This window comes from Oreochromis niloticus, linkage group LG9 (assembly GCF_001858045.2).
Source record: "Oreochromis niloticus isolate F11D_XX linkage group LG9, O_niloticus_UMD_NMBU, whole genome shotgun sequence".
NCBI classification, from domain to species: domain Eukaryota; kingdom Metazoa; phylum Chordata; class Actinopteri; order Cichliformes; family Cichlidae; genus Oreochromis; species Oreochromis niloticus.
In genome coordinates, this window is record NC_031974.2 from 400513 (window position 1) to 414979 (window position 14467).

General features: G+C 39.1%; 1 long non-coding RNA gene across 1 annotated transcript; it reads right to left on the reverse strand.

Annotated features, from left to right (window-relative positions):
- Positions 1-381: 381 nt before the first annotated feature.
- LOC102080022 (uncharacterized) lies at positions 382-4776 on the reverse strand. The gene is made up of 2 exons (XR_003221587.1): positions 4481-4776; positions 382-489 (listed from the first exon to the last, which is right to left on the reverse strand). It is a non-coding gene; the product is annotated as an uncharacterized LOC102080022 (long non-coding RNA).
- Between the last annotated feature and the right edge of the window lie 9691 nt (positions 4777-14467).

A 14467-nucleotide genomic window follows, 5' to 3' on the forward strand; every position in this document is an offset into this window, starting at 1 on the left:
ACACACATACACAGCATACAATATACTTCCCAGATACACACACTACATTATTTAATTATCCCCTTCTATGAAAGGACTGCTGGTACATGTATGAGTGTGTTGAGTTTGTTTTTTAATCTAGATTTTATGTTATTTACTCCTATTTATTGTTGTGATTTATTACTGGCTTTTTAATCTTCTCCTTTTTTTTTTTTTTTTGTCTCTTTTTAAATTGTATTGATTATTGCACTGTAGATGCTGGTGAGAAACAGCATATCGTTTCAGCCTGGGTATCACCATACAAAATGACAATAAGCGTCTTCTTGAATCTTCTTCAATCTTGACAAACCAGCATCAGCTGATGAAGTGCACACAGTTTCAATAAAAGTGATATGTTCCTCACCTTTTGTGTTGATGACATTTTTGTCCACTGTAGCAGCTGAGCTGAGTCCAAATGGTTGAAAATGTTCGTCTGGTGCTCCGTCAGACTCTTCTCCTCCTGCTGATCAGCTGGGACACAAAACAGATCTTTGTAACATCACAGTGAAACAAGAGGAAGGACGTGTGTCCCAGGATTGAATTTAAAGCCATCATATTTACATACAAAGTCTTGACCGATCAGGCCCCATCATAGCTTAAAGATCTCATAGCATCACACTATCCCATTAGAGCACTTTACTCTCACATTACAGGCTTACTCGTGGTTCCTACAGTATTTAAAAGTAGAACGGGAGGCAGAGTCTTCAGCTTTCAGGCCCCTCTGCTGTGGAAACAGCTCCCAGTTTGAAGATGGAAAACGGACGCCCTCTGACACAATGGTACTCATGGCCATTGATCAGTGGTGTTTGATCAATGGTCATGAGAATTTGCATATTAATGTTCAAGGAACTGACCTCAGCCCATTGTTCCTTCAGTGGGCTACTTTCAGTTATTGTGCAAATGTACTGTTTATAGGGTTGGGGAAACCTGCAGTCAGCTGAGACTGAAGAAGTCACTTGGATGAGTGACTGTTAGAGTTGATTCTTTTGAAATTGTCACTTTAAAGGTTGATGGACTGGAGCACAAACGTCCTTGAAATTTTTTTTTAAAAAAGAACAAACTCTCTCCATCAGTGAACACTCAGGGAAATTTTTTATGGGCAGAAATCTGTGCCATCAGAAACTGAATTTGAATAAGTTAAATTTGAATTTGAATTACTCGGATTGAATCTGAATTGTAACTTGAATGAAAGCTTTTGAAAACTGAATTTGAATTAGTCTAATTTGAAATTGAATTTATGGTTTGAAACTGCATTTTATCCTTTAAAAATTCAGCTCTCGAATAATTTCACATTCACTTCTCACCATTCAGTTTCAGTTCTACAATTCAATTTCAGTTCCAAAATTCAGTTTTTTGGGACTTACATCCGGTTCCGGTTCAAGCGCAGATTAATAGAACTACAGACTGATAGCGTTACTGACGGAATCTACAGCGTCTTGAGCTGAATTAAGACTTCAGAAGTCATTCGTCATGTCGAATGACCAGCGGATAAACTCTCAGGTTGGTAATAAATGTATTACATGTATAAGAACAAGCGTCATGTTAACAATTGATAGCCGTACAGTAACCTTTATGCTTACTGTAGCTGCTAGCTAAAAACGCTAATTTAGCCTAGTTTGCCCTGGATTCAGCTTTGACAAACAAATATGATCGACTGTTTCTAGTAGAATTCCAAAGTTGTCATCTTGTACCCTGTCAGAGCCCTGTATGCTAGCAGAGACCCCTACAGTAAGGAAACATGCAAAACGCTGTCCAAACCTTTGTATTTGAGCTTTATTTATGTCTTACACAGCATCCCAACTCTTTAGCGAACTTAATAACTTTAGCTAAAGTGAATAGTTAGTCTTATTCATTAGTGCAGCGTTACTGGATCACCTCTGTTTGAAGTGATATAATATGATATACAACTATCACTGTGTTTAACTATCATAATAATTCTTAGGGTACTGAGTGCATGCTTATTAGTTGTTTTTTTAAAAAACATACTGCTCCATTGCTATGTTTGACAGGCTGAAGTTGTCGGGTCACCTCCTAAATCGACCATCTTTTACAGGTGTTTTGTGCCAGAAATGGAGTGTCCACTGAAGACTGAAGATACTGAATCTCTACGCCGTGCCATTGATCCCTCCTGTGCCTTCATCTAGACAAGAGACATTAACTTAACCACTCTCACATGCTCTGTACCTACATCACCTTCCCTGACAGTCGTAGCTTGGCTCATCTGAGGGTGAAATTATAAGAATGTGTTATTTTGCAAAGTGCTCTCTAGGGTTCCTAAATAAAATATGGCATTGAGGTCATTTCTTTTGAATTAATCCCTTCTTCTGAAATATAAGAACCTCTCCTGGTTTAAATGGCACTTTCTGTTCCTTACTTCCTGTTCCACTCCCAACCCCAAATAGATGCTGACAAGCTGACACAGTAATATGGAAGAGGGAAAGAAGCTGGAAAGGACTACTACAAATAAACCCAATGCCTAACAATGAAAAATGTAAAATAAGAACAATAATAATAATAATAAAGATAAAAGATGAAGTAACAAGTTTTTTGTTTTTTTTGTTTATTCCAAATGATCATCCAGATGTCTGTGACATGTGATGACAAACACCATAATGGAAGGCCTTAGTCATCACATGCTTAAACTCATCATATATTTTTGCATATGCTGAACAGGCAGTCAGACATGCTGTAACTGTGGGGTAGAAAACTGCATGAACACCATACGGCAGGGGTCTCAAACTCCAGTCCTCGAGGGCGCATGGAAAAGTTGCATGACACCGGCCTTCGAGGACTGGAGTTTGAGACCCCTGTCATATTCCATATGACAGGTGTGGTTGAACTTCATGAAGACTCTGAAGTTTCTCTTCTCTTCTGGCAGGACAGGAATGTCGCCTTGTCCTGTGAACCACCGTAAGGATGTACTTAGAGTAGAACTGGACTGTCACCGGCCTCAGGCTCTTCACCTTTTCAAAGACAAAGCAGTCATTTAGATAAAATATTAGATATTGTTTACCTGTAAATGCACAAAGAGAATTTAGAAATGTAATTATTGTCAAGAGTGAACACGCACTGATAGTGTAATTTACATCTGTGGCCAAACGTTTAGAGAATGAGAAGTGTTGTTTATTTATTTACAAAGTTTGCTGTTTCAGTGATAGTTGTATATCATATTATATCACTTCAAACAGAGGTGATCCAGTAACGCTGCACTAATGAATAAGACTAACTATTCACTTTAGCTAAAGTTATTAAGTTCGCTAAAGAGTTGGGATGCTGTGTAAGACATAAATAAAGCTCAAATACAAAGGTTTGGACAGCGTTTTGCATGTTTCCTTACTGTAGGGGTCTCTGCAAGCATACAGGGCTCTGAGAGGGTACAAGATGACAACTTTGGAATTCTACTAGAAACAGTCGATTATATTTGTTTGTCAAAGCTGAATTCAGGGCAAACTAGGCTAAATTAGCGTTTTTAGCTAGCAGCTACAATAAGCATAAAGGTTACTGTACGGCTATCATTTGTTAACATGACGCTTGTTCTTATACATGTAATACATTTATTACCAACCTGAGAGTTTATCCGCTGGTCATTCGACATGACGAATGACTTCTGAAGTCTTAATTCAGCTCAAGACGCTGTAGATTCCGTCAGTAACGCTATCAGTCTGTAGTTCTATTAATCTGCGCTTGAACCGGAACCGGATGTAAGTCCCAAAAAACTGAATTTTGGAACTGAAATTGAATTGTAGAACTGAAACTGAATGGTGAGAAGTGAATGTGAAATTATTCGAGAGCTGAATTTTTAAAGGATAAAATGCAGTTTCAAACCATAAATTCAATTTCAAATTAGACTAATTCAAATTCAGTTTTCAAAAGCTTTCATTCAAGTTACAATTCAGATTCAATCCGAGTAATTCAAATTCAAATTTAACTTATTCAAATTCAGTTTCTGATGGCACAGATTTCTGCCCATAATTTTTCCCTAGAATTTACTGAATGTTGACTCAAAATTACTTTAAATAATCCAGGAAAGATGCATTTGACAAATTGAAGACTAAAATTCAAATTATAGACCAAAAAGAAAAAAGATCAAAGCTTACCGCCCTACCTAAACACTGTCTGTAACACACACACACACACACACACACACACACACACACACACACACACCGCTTGTTATCACTTCAAATAGAAATGAGGCTGTAGAGGTTTGGTGCAGGCAGAAAAACAGCTGCAGGGACAATGAAAAGACTTTTCTGCTCCAACTTTCTGCCAGCAAACGCTCAACTTCTCCCAGCATGCTGAGCTAATGATTAGTTGGTGTTTTTCTCCAAACACTCTCTCACTCTTCTCTCAGCGTGTTGACAATAAACTGAACAGACACCGAGGAGAGCAGCAGAAGACCTCATTCAGGAGCTAAACTCAACATGAACTGAGCTCACAGTAAAGTTAGCTCGGTGCTTACCTTTAGATGAGCCCACAAACCGAGAGAAACTCCGTGATGAAGCTGGAACTCTTTCCAAACACAGCAAACAGATCAGGGAGCAGAGACCCACGTGGTTCACGCTGATCTCAGCTACGATCCAGGAGACAAGGGTGGGCAGATCGATGCACGTATCGATCAGGACGTTGGTAGTGGTATATGATCGATACTTTAATTTGTTTCTCTCCTCTAAGTTCACGACTTTACTCCCGTTTCATGAAAAAGGAGCTCTCTCTGCTTGACTCCTCTCCTGCACACACTTTTTGCTCCGCCCCTTCTTCCTGCTCTGCTGTGATTCGTTGCTGTGCGATCACGTGACTCAGATGCCCTGAGAAAACACATTTGGGCTACAGACAGTGAGAAAGAGGAGCAGCATATGGAGATATTGGACATCTGTAAATAAAAACAGTAATGCGTGTAGGAATACTGTGCCAACACCACCAGTTTATAAAGACACGAAGAAGAGCAGGAAAAGAAACTCAGTGAGGAGGAGGGAAATCCCTCAGACTGGTCACTTCATTAGCTACACCTCTTCCACTACTCATTGGTTTACATGGTGTTGAGACATAGACTAGAATAAATAATTTAATTTGAACTGTCTTCTAGACTTGTCAAGCCATGCTTCAGTTGCTTTGTTGTTAATGATTAACGTTGTAGGCTCACCATAAGCTCACTGAAGGTTGAAGACTGTAATCTCTGTTATGTTTCACAGATGATGGACTGTAACTCAAACATAGTGTAAGGTAAATGTCTGTGAGCACATTGATGTAACATCACTTTAAAAAGATTTCGACACAAGACAGATACAAAGACATGACTGAGGAGGTGGGAGGTAAACAAACATGAGGACACTAGTCACAGCACACAGAGACAGATTGGATGAGAAAGGGAAGAAACAAACAAACCAGAAAATAAGAATGATAAGAATCCTGTACAGCGCTTTGTGACTGCCTGTCTATGAAAAGCGCTTAATAAATACACTTTACATTTTATCAAGAACCCTGCGTCTGGGTACCCAGGGTTCTTGAATAGTTTATGGACATGTGTATATTTGGTGTTGCTGTCCCTTGTTTTTTCTTTGTTTTTCTTGTTTGTGGGTATAGGTGTGTGCAGCTGGTCAAGCTTCATTGGGAGAGCTACTTAGGAGTGTGGTTGAGTTCTCTCCGATGCTGGATCGTTGCGTGAGACTTTCCGTCACTTTCCCAGTTAGATGTCAGTTAGTGTAAGTTTGCCATAGTGTGAAGTATTTGCGGCTGTGTTCTTCCTGCAGGAGTGTGGAGACGAGAGGGCAGCAAGCACGGGTGCATGGAAACTAGGAAGCGGAGTTTCAGAGCACAGACAGTGAGAGCGGACACAGCACGGGAGTGTGGGACGCACAGGAATTTATTGTGGTTCATATTTGCAACACTGTAAATAAAGTCGCTGCTTTATCTGAAGAGTCCTGCATTTTGGGTCCTCCTTCTCCACATCCCCACGGTCTGTCAACACAAACTGTGACACTTTCTTACTATTCTAGATGACAGACCTTGCTGACCGTACATACAATACACAAACATCACATTGGGGAGACAGGTCAGGCTAGGTAGCAAGGGAAAAGAAAAAAAAACATTGAAATGTGTAACACAGAAGGATAATCCGGAATGCACAGACATCATCACACCACAACACAATAAAACAAAATAAAGCAACATGGGAGAGTATTCCAGAGTGTACAGCTGGATCTGGGACTGCTGCAATCTTCGATCGCACCTCCAGCTGATCCGCTGTCCACATCAGAAGCATGGGAGGAGGCGTTGGATTCGGGGGAGGGAGGGTGATAGTACGTATCAGTATCAGTGTACATGTTTTGTGCATGTGTCTGTGTGTATCCCGTTTTCAGCTCACAGAAAGTGCTGCCACGCCTGGTTGAGCGAAGGTCAACAGTCTCCAGTGGACCCAGGTGGCCTTGAAGGAGGGACAAAGAGTTCTGTCAACAATCCTGTTATCATGGAGAATTTTTGTTGTTCCAGTCAGCTTCCACCTTGGCAGGCCTTCAGCTGGTGGCAGTGGGATAGCCGCATGAGTGAAGATGGTGAATGTTTGGGTTGAGTGCAAACAACTGCATCCAATTTTTACAGTTGGTCTAATTTCCATCACTGGTCACCAATTCTCTCAGTTCTCTTAATTCCTGTTCTTCTTCTCAAAGATGTTATCTATGGCTCATGGCTCTGCAATATATCTATATTGCAGAGCCATGAGCTTCTCCAAGACCTTATCCATATTTTGTTCAATAACACAGTCTTACTCACAGCCCTGCCCATCGTCTATCATGTCGGCCAGCCTCATGGGATTTTGAACAGCTGTAGCTGCTTCTTGTACTTCGATAAGCCAGGTCCGAGACAGCTCCAATCAGCCAGAACACTCTTATCGTGGTTCCAGATTGGTAGATGTCATTCAATGTCCTCCATCGAGAGTGTTGCCAGACACGCAACGCAACCGACCATCGAGTATCCAGTAGCAAATATTGTCTGCGGGACAATGGGGCTCTCCCAAGCCCAGGAAGGTGTCAATTTCGTTACGGGACCAGTTGATCAAATCCATAATTCTTTAGGTTTTAGAGAACATGACTGAGAGACTCTTTGAAGGTTAGAGTTAGATGAGACTAGACAAAGACATGGAAGCAGCAGCAGGGAAGATAAGGAAGGGAGAGGATGAAAGATGCATCCACCTCCTCCGAGAGCCAAAGAAATCTTTTACTGTCCCTCCTTCCCCTCTGTTTTATTTCTCCCTTTCTGTATTGTTGTCTGTCGAACTTGTAATAACTTAAAATACAATTTTGATTTGAAAATGAAATTTAAAAAAGAAAAAAAAACAATGATAATATAGATCAATCAAGTGGAACAATATGGCATTGGCATATTTTCTCCACTTGAAAAAACATAAATCCGTTGGGCATCTTTCCGTCAGAAAAAAATTCTGATTGCTAAAGAACTGAACAGGACAGGCAAAAAATAAATAAACATATAAAATAAAAAAGTAATTTAGTTAATTGTTATATTATAGCTGTTTGTGATGTTTGCAACTTTTTACTATAACAATTTATTCAATCCAGTTTATTCTGTGATTGTTTTTACTGTCTTGCAGCAACAGAGCTTAATAAAGTATTCTGACTCTGAAAGTTTGGGTCGACACTCTGAAATACAGGAAGTGAAATCATAGCTCAAACCTTTTATTTGTCACGTCAAACTGTTTTCATAAGGCAAATTTAACACACGGTTTGTTATGTTACAGCTGTGTGCAGGCAGGAAAAGGACCCAAACACAGACTCAACTGAGGCGGGACTGAAAGTCACAAAGCAGCTCTATTGCTGAACAGAAAAAAACCATACAAAACCTAAACTGGGCAAAATCTAACAAAACATACACTGGGAGATGTAGGAACAGACACACAACATGAGAAAAGACATAACACCAACACAGAGAAACACAGGGCATGAATACACTGGGGAATAACGAGGAGAATGAGACACAGAAGGGGAGCACAGCTGGGAGAAATCAGACATGACAAGACCCAAGGGAAGTAAAACTCAATACATTCATGTAAGACACAGACCTTCAAAGTAAAACAGGAAACGTAACCCTGACACACAGTGTTGACTAGGGGATACAACTGACATGGGAGACGGAGCAACTGAGAAACACAGAGACCAATGTTAGGGTTCAATGTTGAGAGAAGAATCCATGGCGTGTGCAATTTAGACGGCATTTTAATGAACACATGTGTGAGTTCAACAACCCAATCAGTGTTGAACTGTCTTTACCATATTCAGACAACTGTTTTATGGGGTTAAAATAGTACAGCCTCCTTTTCTGTTGCTAGGCAGATTTAAACAAAGCATACGTCACTCCAAAACCACAATGACTTTTAACATAGAACATCATCTTCGTGTCGACGGCTGATGCTTCCTGTCAGCCCGCCTTCGCTGTCGCTCCATGAGCGCCTCCTTATCTCCCCGAACATCAGGTGGACTTCCTGTAACAGACTACCACGTACGCCTCGACTTTGCAGTTATAAACTCTTACCTAAATGAGTCTATCTGTGTGTGTGTGCACGTGCGGGGGCGCGTGCATGCTGTGTACTGTGTACGTGTCGTGACCTCTCCTGCACCCCAGCTTCACCTCACACCTCTGTCATAGCCAGACATAAGGCCTGAGCTCATACAGCTAAACTATGAGTGACTTTTGGCCTAAATGTCACACTCCAATGATGATAACATAACCTCAAATGCAATCATGTATAAAAGATTAAAATCATTTTCATAACACAGGTTTTTTCCTTTTCAGATCTGCTAATATGTTTGCTCCTCCTAATATAGTCTAAAAGCCACCCCAAGCAAAACAATTTGAACTTTCCCCTATCAGTGATCCCTCTAACTAAGTGTGTGTGTTACTCAACGATACATGCATAATAACACCCTGCTCTTAACTTGCAGTTAAACTCTGGTTTCAGTTTCACTTCTGCAGAAGCCTGCAACTTCAAACACATGTAACTTCCTGTCCCTGCAGTCTACACAGAAACCTTTAAGATTATCGAAGCATTAGAAAAGCATTTAAAATTATATATTCAACTCAACAGTTCGAAGTGGTTATAACTGGACTTGTAATAAAGACTGATATAATACCAATATATTTGAACATCTGAATGCATCTGTGAAAGCAACATCACTATTAACACTGAAATGTTAATGATGATTATAAAAATAGCAGCAACTAATAGCAGGAAAATATTTCTATTCCTCTCAATCCCCTCTCTTGGTGACCCTTAAAAAGGGTCACCACACACTTATAACATTACTCTGACCCTCTCTAGAAATGCCAGCTCCCCCTAAGAACACTCCATGGGTAAAGTCAGGTTGTCCTTGGTCCCTCTCTCGTGGAAATCTTCTCCTGTAAAGGATAGAAAACACTTTCTCCCTACTACGGCTCCCCTACCTTATGTCCCCCAATTGTTCTCTTCATTCAAACCTGATTCAAGCTAATATTACTCAAAACATGAACCTAATTGTGTATTCGTATTCATAACATTACTCAGCCTTTGTAAAACTCTTAAAGCACTGCTTGCACGTCTCTGCAGGCTTCCTGTTGGTTCCTTATCTGATCACCAACATCCTATACACAAAACTGTCGCTGCTGCAGGTGCCTCTCATCTAAAGTCACCTATTACAAGAAAATGTATCAAGAAAATCATTATAACGGCTTATTCTACTAAAAGGATAATAAAAAACAACCACTTTAATCACTACGTGTAAGCACATTATCAATAGCTCCTAAATAAACTTCATCATAGCTAAAAACTGAACTCTAACTGTATTTTGAGCTCCCATTTCCTGGGTGATAACCTGTTTGAATATATCATTTTATTTCATTTTGCTGCTCTTAATGTAATGACTCCTTCTAACTTATACTTTATCAGACTTAACCAAAATATATAAGCTTTCTCCCCTTTGGTCCTGGTTTAAAGCAAAAACTTGGTCACTTCAACAAGCATTTGTTATTCTGTAACTGCATTTTATATAAGAGGACTAATTTAGAGCTGCATGTGTTATCTCAATATTTTACATGTCACACAGTTTAGTCACCAGCGAAACTCCTATTCAGTTAAATGCTAAATGGATTTCAGGCCTTTTGCCTGGAATCAATACTGTCAGGTGTGTTGATGAACTCTATATGTCTGTAAGCGTGTGCAATCCTTCAAAACTCAGGTCATTCTCACAGTAGATTGGCTAATCATAACGTTAACCAAAAGTTTGTGACCCTCAAGAGACGACTCTCTGAGCCACAACTCCGTTAAAGGCACAAAAATGCAATGTGTATGAAAAAAAAATCATTTCTACATATATAATCTCCAATATTATTCATTTAAGTCAGCGAGACTTTTAACATCCTCATAAAAGCTCTCCTCTACCCTAGAAATAAATCTATTTACTATCTGTTTCTAAAGCCTACATTATAACAACATTCTAACATTATGTCACTGTGACAACTTATCCTAAAAATCAAAAAGAAATCCCACATTTTCTACTCATCAAATGTTCACTATTTTCCCCAAAACATATCCTTTATTCCCACAATTTCCCTCTAAATTTGGTGTACAACTTCTTATTAACACCAGCAATTTATCTTCTAAACAGAATTCAGTTCATTTTACTCCTTTCTTTAGAATTAACAATCTCTGCCTCAGTTTTACCATATCTAAATTATCAAACAACCCCAATCGTTATAAAATCATACTAAAACCCATTTCAAATTAAACAAATTAAATCTTAAACCCCTCTCTTTTTTGACACATCTCATGTGGCAAAAAACTCAAAATGCTTCACCCAAGCTTAACAAATTAACAAGGGAAAAAGGTTAGTCATATCATATCATTTCTCAGAACACTTCAGCCATCCTCCTCTCCGGTATTTTGCTCCAGCCCTGAAAACCTGTGTTTAAGGAACAAAATCAATTTAATCATCATGTCAAATCTTCTCCAAATCGTTGCTCCATGGAAAGTCTGGATCCTTGGAACTTCCTGGAAACAAAACCTGTACTTTACATTTCATACTCTCCCTCTATGATCCAGTCTGTGTCATGACAAAATAGACTTAAACAAAACAGTTATTAATCATGAGTTACCTCAGTTAATGGTAACTTGAATCTCATCAAACAATGTTTCCCTTTTAGCATTTTGCATTCTTCCAACAATATAATGTAATCCCATAATCTAACCCCAGTAAAAAGAAATCTTCTCCAAGCAAACATCAATATCTCAAAATCAGCACCCCCTTATTTAAGTCTCCCACTTGTCCTGTTTGTCAACCTTTTATTTATTTCCCCTCTTGGTCCGATCACTCGCATTCACTCACATGCATTCACACATGATATTTTTTGCTGATACTGCAGCCTTCTGCGCACGTCATCAAATGCTCCACATCAGCAAAATGAGCTCAATCATTTGTTTTATTTCGTTTTCCTTTTTAGGAAAATAGTTCTCTATACTACTGACTGGATTGAATCGATACAATCCATTTTTAGACAGAGACTTGCCGCCAATCAGTCTCTGATTGTAATCAATTATAATTCTGTAAAGCCCACCTGATTTTCGTACTTGGTAATTTTGTCGCCGTCAATTCACTCTCTTCCAGGCCTGCTTAGAGCAAAAATGAGAAAAAAAAAAAAAGCTGATTGTTAGCTCATCAAAGTACAAAACAAAATCACCTGACAGGTTTTTTCCTGAGTGCACTGTTACAAAAACTATGGGCCCTTTTGGACATGTCCATGTTTATCAAAACTCCCTCTATTAAAATGAAAAACAACAGCCCCAAAAAATCTTAAACCATCTTAAATTTCACCCATTCAACGCACTGAAAACCTCGTCAAAAGATCATAGACCGTTTGCACAATGTCACCCTTCCTCACTTTGGCATGTTTTCATTCAGCATATGATATAAACCGATTTTGACAACGTGTCATCACTACATTATAAATTTCCTGTCCAAATCTGCCCCTCTGAACAGACCTGACCACCGTAATCAAATATCCTGATACTTTACCATTATATATTTCGCCAAATAATCTTCAACAGCCACCGCTCTCTCTTGAACTGAAAGCCTCCGACACACACGCACACAGGAAGTGTCTCTGCTCCAGCTAATTTGCATAAACCCACAGCTCAACAGCCACCTTGACAAGAGAAATACATGTTTAAACCTTATCACATTATTGAATTATTCTCATTTTCTTTCTATACTAATCACCGGTTTTGATCACTCAGTACGAGAGCACTCCTAAGTCACTCTTATAAACACTTTTCTTTTGTTTTTTCCATCTATTTTAAATCTTCCCATCAATTTTATTAACCATTCACACCATTCTCTCACTCATACAAGCAGCAAGCAGATCTTCATTGCATATGCTTGTGTTCTTAGCCAGGTTTTAATCAATGTCTCTATGCATTAAGCTTCAGGAGCTTGTCTTTATAGAGTTAATGCATTTTCTGTTTGTGTGTGTATGGGTATGTGTTATTTTGCATCTATGGCTTCACAGTCTCCCAGACTCCTTCCCAATTCTCCAGTTAAGCAGTCAGTTTTCTTTTTCCCCGAATTACTAACCGAAACTTTTGATTTCCCACCTTAAATAAAGCACTCCTAGTCTTCAGCCAGGTGTTAGGGCTTGCTTTTCAGGTTCCTGGACACATCATTCTGTGAACAATTCAACCAGAAACTTGCCTTAACTTATCCAGTGATGTTAACCTATAATTTTCTTCCGACTGGTGCGTCTGGAGAACTGGTCCAGGTCTGCTTTACTCCTGAAAATAACAAAACTAAGACATTTTCATTATTATCACAAGTGCTTAAATAACCCATTTCTCTATCTCTGGTCAGAAATACCAATTATGCCATGCATGTAAGCGTGTTCTTCCTTGCATTTTATGTTAATTAAGTGTAAACTGCTTCTTCATTGAATTAATTCATTGAGTTCTTCGTTGCATTTCTATGTATTCATGTTAATGTACTCTACGTGTAAGCTGTTTCTTCATTGCATCCTATATATTCATATTTAATTTATGCATTTCACCACTGAGCTTTAGATTCAAACTATCTCCCTTCTGATTCATTTCAAAAATAATCTCACATGTAACAATTTGTATGTGTGTTTTCTATTCATTAAGGTAATGACAATTATTTTCTTTCATTATTCTCACCTTTTCTAATGTTTACCTCTTTGTTATGCTGTGGTGGACATCCCTAAACAATTCATGAGTTCAGGCTTCAACTTTCAATCCAATTATATCCTATATTCTCGCAGTCCAACTCGTCCAGCTTCATCTCTCACCGGTCTCTTTTTCATTCACAGTGTCCTGTTCGTGCTTCAAAGCTCCAGCAAACACAGTCTCAACTCAGCTGTTGTCTTCTTCTCTGTTTCTTTACAGTCTTTTCTTTTAGATTAAGTCCCAGCATGGCAAAATATCACTCAATGTCCAGTGCTCTTCCACAATTCTTTATCCCACTGTTCAACTGCCCAGCCTGTATTTTCACAGTACATGTTGCATTACTCTTACATGCTGCTGCTGGTCGTCAGTCGTCATCAGTGTTAATGGATCAGTGGCACTGTCGTTTGCCTGCTGTATTCACGTCCACGATGTTCTGTCGGTCTTCATCAGGAGATTGACTGTCCTTGACTGTCCTTTGAGTTGCTTCTCAGTTTCAGGGACAAAGTGAGAGATCAAGCTGCACAATTTCGAGCCAAAGCCTGGCTTATTCTCCCAATTCTATTAATCTATTGTTCTGGTGCTGCACTCAAGGTTCCAAAGTTGAGAGAAGCCCACCTGTATTGGCACACTAAAGCATACAATTAGTATTATATTCATTTCTTTTCTTAAAGGCTTCATTTGCTTCATGTGCCTCATCTGTCTCTCTGTGTTCTCTCTGTACACACTCAGTTCCTTTTATGGGCATGCAGAGTTCCTGTCCCCGACACACACACACACATACTTCCTGTTTCTGCAGGCAACAGTCAGACTCTGTCTCCCCTTAAATTTCACAGTCTACAAACAATCAGTAATTCTACTAAATCTTGATCTAAAAACAATACACTTTCATTTCACTCACACACATTTAAATAGAACTCTTTCACACATCAGAACAACTAACACTTCTCCACACACATCACCCTTCACCCTTCTTTAGATCAGTTTGTAGCGTATACACTTATATGTTTTCCATCAGAAAAAATAAACTCAATTTCTCATAACCTCACTCATGCGTTTCTTGAATTAAAAGCACTTTCAAACTTTAAAACATCCTACTTTTCATCACAAAAGAAATATATTTCACACTCCTTTATTTCATACACCCCTTTTAAATGCTCTAACCTCTTTCAGACGCCATAAATCGTCTCACACGCACTGCCTTTTCTCTCTCAAACTTCCATTTTCCACTCACTCAGA